Raw genomic sequence first — 6,000 nt, forward strand, 5'->3', positions numbered from 1 at the left:
CAGGGCACCGGCTGGTTGGGGGCTGGGGCTGGGGCTGCTGGCCCAGGGCCCCTCTGGATGCCGCAGTGCGGAGCTTCCAGACCCTGGCAGCCGCCCATCTCCGCAGAGCTCCCCCACCCCGCCCCAGAAATCAGCCCCAAGAGGTAGCCCCCTCCTCTGTACACCCAGGGGCAGCCCCCTCCTCTGTACACCTGCCACACATTCTGCCCCAGCAACAGCTGCGGCCCTCGCCCAGAAATTGCAACTGTGTTCTGTATCCTGGCAGCCCGCCTTGGGAACAGGGGTGGAAGGCAAAGGAAGATGGGTGAGTGACTGTCGCAGCTGCAAAGGGGGAGTGGAAGCCTCCACCTCCCCGCACCCCCCCACCCAGCCCCACCCAACTCCCAGAACTCTAAATCTCACAACAGTTGGATCCTAGACTACCAGCACTGGAAGCGGCGGCCGACTCCAGCAGACTCTGCTACAGACGGGTAGTCACTCAGGCCCAGAGAGCAAGGGGCTGGCCCGAGGACCACCAGCACCTGGAACTATACAACCCAGCTTTCCACTGACCCCCAGGCCAGTGCCCTCTGCGTGGGGCAGGCCCTGAGGGCCAGAAGGGCAGAGTCCCTGGGAGCTGAAGCCGGGCGGGTCATTCACCCAGAAGAGGAAGGACCAAGAGTTCAGGATATCTCATCTGAATCAGTGGGGCCCGGGAGTGAAGGTGTGCTTTGGGCAGAGGAGGAGGGGGAAGTGAGAGAAAGGGAGGATTGGGGGAAACCAAAGTCCTTCCACAAGCCCGGGAGCCATATGTCCAAATTTGGAGTAGTCCTGGAAGACCCACCAGGCTCCAGAGAAGAGGAGGAGGCGGGAGGAGGCAATGGCTGCGTTCATCCTCCCAACGGACCTCCTGCCCCTACCCCTGTGAGGGCCTATACAAGCCTGAAATCAAGACTCCCCAAACCAGTAATGAATTACTCCTTGCAGCTGACAAATAAATCAATTTTCACAGCCACTGTTTCCTCGGAGAGGGGCTGGGTCTATCAACTCCGGACTTGGAGATGGAAACTGAGGCTGAGAGGGAAAGCCGCGGACTCAAGGTCACACTTTAAGTTGTTGCTGGAGCTGGGCTTCCATTCAAGGAACTTCACCACCAGTCCTAGTGTTCCGGGGGTTATCTGAAGCCCCCAGACTTTGGGAAGGCCTAAACTGGGCTTGGGGGGGCAGGGGGAAGGGTGGGGCCCCGCCTGCCGTTCGGAGACCAGTTGGGGGCCTCCTTTAGAGGCAAGCAGGGTCCTGGGGGCCTTGAGGCGTGGACAGCCGGTCCTCCCCACAACGACAAACTCAAGCCACTTCGTCTGACTCTTCTAGTCTCCGGTCTTCGGGCTCAGCCACACCCTTCCTACCAGTGGATCCTCAGATCCCCGTCCAGCCGCCCCCAGCCCCGGGCCTTCACAGTCTCTCCAGCGCCCTCCCCCAACAAAGCAGGGTCTGCAGCTGCGGCAGCCTTAGCCCGGGAGCCCCCCGGCCCTGGACCACACCCTCCGCAGAGCCAGCCATCCCTTCCCCTCTGTCCCCTCCCCTCCCCCAGACAGGGCGCCGTCCGCCTCCGATTCTGCGCCTGCAGCCCTTTATTTGCTCCGCTGCTCTCCCCCCAGACACACCCAGCCTGGACCCTCTCGGGTTACCGCGCCCTTGGGTTCCAGTTCCTGCGCCCCACCGACCCGCTCCCGGGCACCCCCTTCCCGTATCCCGGCGGGAGGCATGGGTCCGGGATGACTGGGCGTTTATTGATCTGCCCCGCGTTCTTGCAGCCCCCCGGCCGGGGGGTTCCCTAGAGCGATCCCCTCTTCGGCCTCAACCCACTCACCGCGCGGCGAAGGTCTCCTGTCGCGGACGGGCGGACGGGCAGAAGGACGCGCGGACGCGGAGCTCCTGGGTGGAAGCCCGTTAGCGGAGCAGCAGCAGCAGCAGCAACCGCAGCGTAGGGCGGGTCGTGAGGACAGCCGTCGGCTCCCGGGATGGACACGTGGCGCGCAGGGGCCAATCGGGTCCGCCCCACCTCCCCTCCTCCAACTCCTCCCCCCTCACTTTCCTTTGCTCCGGGAATCTCAGAATGTCACCAGCGGGGGTCCCCTCCCTGAGACCCTCCGGAGCTCAGACCTGGGACTTGAGGCCTGGAGAGGGGAGGAGGATTTGGCCAAGATTACATGGCCATTCAGGGACAGAAGTCAGGGCTCCCGACTTCCAGTTCTGGACACTTTCCCCCAGAGTCCTACTACTTGCCAAAGCTTTGTTGAGAAACAGAACATGGAGGCTTGACGAGATCGAGGCCGAGACCTCGATTCCCTTGGTCGGGTTCCATTCTGCAATAGCGCACTGGATCCGTGACGTTCCTTAGCCACTTCCCCGGAGAGAAGAGCCCAGAGGCGGCTTGTTCGTTGGCCCTCGTCACAGAGCCAGTAAGGTGTGGAGTCAGGGCTGGAAACTGAGCGAGGTGACTCCAGAGGTGCTTATTCGTGCTGGCTCTGGATAGTGCGTGGTCCAGGGGAAAGGGAGACAAAAAGACTCCCCCCCCCCCCACCCTTCAGAGCAGTCTAATCCAGGGTTGTGGGGAAAATAACAGATATATTTTTTTAAATGACAAACTCTTTGGGAATCCAGAGGAAACTGAGAATAATTACCCCCAGGGGATTGGTAAAGACTTCCCGGAGGGGGTGATATTGCAGTGAAGGTCAGTAGTGCCTCCCACCCTCTGCCCCCTTAGAAATTCTGCTTCCGTGAAAAGACAGAAGGTGGCAACTGTGGGCAGTCACTCAGCTGCAGAGTCTCCCTGGGTGAGGCATTTAACTGCTCTGATGATCAAGGTCCTCATCGGAAAGAAAGATAACCAGAGCTTTTGCAAGGATTGTCCTCATCTGCCACTCTTTCAGAGACCTCTCAGCCTCCCACAAGGAGACCTGGTTGGAGAGTCCCTCCATCCCTTCATTTCCCAGCAAACACTGAGCACCTGTTGCATGCCAGACGCTGAGCTGGGAGACGGAAGTAAGCAAATGGGAAGTGAGCCCCTGCCCCGCCCTCATGGAGCCCCCACTCTCACGGCAGACAGAGGTTAGGGCATCGTCACAATTCGGCCCAGCCTGTTGTAATCTGGAAAGGATACAGTGCGGCGATGGAGCACAGCAGGCGGCCCAGCCTCCCCTGGGCTTGTGAATGAGAGCGATGCTATGTTGTCACCACAAAGATCAGTGGAGTCTACTAAGAGGCTAAAAAGAAATTAAAATAATCACGTCCTGGCCGCTGTGGCTCAGTTGGGCGTCATCTGGCGAAGTGGAGAGGTTGCGGGTTTGATCCCCAGTCAGGGCACAAGCTGGGTTGTGGGTTCGGTCCCTGGTCGGAGCATGTGCTGATGTTCCTGTTTCACACTAATGTTTCTCTCCCTCTCTCCCCCTCTAAAATTAAATAAACACAATCTTTAAGAAGTAATAATTACCTTCAGATTAGAAGGGACCAGTTGCAGGGGTGAGGGTGGGGGCTTGTGGCTCCCGTGAGACTTTTACTCTGAGGCATTCAGGGAGCAGTTGCAGAGTGCTGAGCAGAGGAGGGATGTGACATTTTTGTCTCCTTTTTTTACAAATCCACATGACATATATTAAACATTTACAGTGACCAGTTTGGTGGCATTTAGTACATTCTTATTGTTGTGCAACCACCACCTCTATCTGGTTCCAAAACATTGTCACCAACCTAAAAGAAACCCCTGTAAGCAGTCACTCCCCATTCCGCCTCCTCTCAGGCCCTGACAACCCCCAGCCTGGCCCTTTGTGTCTGGCTTCCTTCACTGAGCAAAACTGCATTCGGGTTCTCCAGAGACACGGAACCAATAGGGTGTTATAGAAATAGATGTATGAGGAGATTTCTCATAGGAACTAGCCGAGAAGTCCCACGATCTGCCATCTGCCAGCTGGAGCACCTGGAGAACCAACGGTCTGGTTCAGTCAGGATCTTAAGGCCTAGAACCTGGAGCTTCGAGGTCTAAAGACAGGAAAAGACAGACCTCTCCGCTCAATGAGAGAGAGAGAGAGAGAGAGAGAGAGAGGGAGGGAGAGGATAATCCTTGCTCTGTCTCTTGCTCCGTTCAGACCTTCAGTGGACTGGGTGAGAAGGCAGCCGCCTTCACTTAGTCCACCGAATCAAACACTAACCTCTTAATTAGCCACGTGCTAAGCCTCACACACACACCCAGGAATACTGTTTTTCTAGCTCTCCGAACATTCCTTAGCCCAGCCAAGTTGGCACATAAAATCAACCATCATGATAAGGTTTTGAAGTTCATCCCTGTTGTAGCACTCGCTGGTACTCTGTTCTCTTTACCACTGAATAGTGTTCCACGGTATGGGTGGGCCACGGGTTGCCTATCCGCTCCTCAGCTGACGGGCCGTTGTGGACAGTGCTGCTCTAAGTGTCTGTATGCAAACACTTGTTTGTGTAGATGTTTTCAGCTCTTTTGTGGATTTACTGGAGAGGGGAATTGCTAGTTCATACAGCGATTCTACAGTGAACTTTTTAAGGAGCCATTGAACTGTTCTCCACCACAGCTGCACCATTTTTCTTTTTTTAAAAAAGATTTTATTTATTTATTTTTAGAGAGAGGGAAAGGCAGTGAGAAAGAGAGGGAGAGAAACATCAGTGTGTGGTTGCCTTTCATGTGCCTCCCACTGCGGACCTGGCCAGCAACATAGGCATGTGCCCTGACTAGGAATCGAACCAGCAACATTTTGGTTGATAGGTCAGTGCTCAGTCCACTGAGCCACACCAGCCAGGGTATTTATTTATTTATTTATTTACTGTGGTTCCCCCAGTCCTGGAGCATTCCCTCAGTTTCCAAAGAGCTCTCACGCTTCCCTAACCTCCTCTGTGCAATCTCAATCTCTCTTTTGCTTGTTGTGAAGAAGCTAAGTGGCCCTCAGCTGTCTCTCAGGAAGAAGGGCTCTAAATATCGGTGTGCCTTCCATGTGTTCTGGGGGAGGGGCGAGCTCAGCCTCCCTCTGCGTGGCCATCTGGGACTGAATTCCAGCTGCACCCACCACGTCATATTCCCACCAGCAACATACAAGGGTTCTCTGTATCCTTACCAACACTTGATATTTTTAGTTTTTAATGTTGTTCTAATTGGTGGGAAATGGTATTGCATTGTGGTTTTTAAAAATGTTTTAAAAAGATTTTATTTACTTACTTTTAGACAGGGGGAAGGGAGGGACAAAGAGGGGGAGAGAAACATCAGTGTGTGGTTGCCTTTCTCATGCTCCCTATTGGGGACCTGGCCCACAACCCAGGCATGTGCCCTGACTGGGAATCGAATCAGCGACCCTTTGGTTTGAAGGCCATGCTCAATCCACTGAGCTACACCAGCCAGGGCTGCATCGTGGTTTTTGACTTGCTTTACTCCAGTGATAATGATGTTGAACATCTTTTCAACTCCTTGTGGGCCATTTGTATATCTTTGATGAAATGTCTATTCAAATCTTTGCCCATTTTTAAATTGTGTTGTTTGTCTTTTTGTTGTTGAGATGTAGAAGTTCTTTATACACTCCAGAGATGATGCATGTCTTGAAGGGTCACTCACATCCCTGTGCTAAGAACTCTGAATCACCAAGAGTGGAAGCAGATCCCTTCGGAGGCTTTTCCAGTAACCTGGGCAGCAGGTGCTGGCAGCCGGGCCAGAGTGGAATAAATGGAGGTGGTGAGAAGTGCTCAGAGACTGGATGTATTTGGAGGCGGAGTTCACGGGATTTCCTGAAGGTCTGGAAAAGAGGTGAGAACAAAGAGAGGAGTCCGGAATGACTTCAGGGATCCTGGCCTGAGCCGCTGGAACTGAGATGAGCAGGATTGCGGGGGGAGAACTTTGGGGGGCAGAAGTGGGGAAAAGGTCAGGAGTGCAGTTTTGGACAGTTTGCTTCCGATTTCTATCCCACGTCCGGGAGGAGACGTCGCAGAGGCGGTTGGACAGACAAATCTGGA

General features: G+C 54.6%; 1 protein-coding gene across 2 annotated transcripts in view; it reads right to left on the bottom strand.

The window, feature by feature from the left end:
* ANXA6 (annexin A6) overlaps nucleotides 1–1,991 on the bottom strand; it is a 49,001-nt gene extending 47,010 nt beyond the window's left edge. For both annotated transcript variants that reach the window (XM_028527921.2, XM_028527919.2), the window contains exon 1: nucleotides 1,850–1,991. The gene's annotated coding sequence lies outside the window, so the exon portion shown is untranslated. The remainder of the gene's footprint in view (nucleotides 1–1,849) is intronic.
* Between the last annotated feature and the right edge of the window lie 4,009 nt (nucleotides 1,992–6,000).

This window comes from Phyllostomus discolor, chromosome 13 (assembly GCF_004126475.2).
Source record: "Phyllostomus discolor isolate MPI-MPIP mPhyDis1 chromosome 13, mPhyDis1.pri.v3, whole genome shotgun sequence".
Lineage (NCBI taxonomy): Eukaryota > Metazoa > Chordata > Mammalia > Chiroptera > Phyllostomidae > Phyllostomus > Phyllostomus discolor.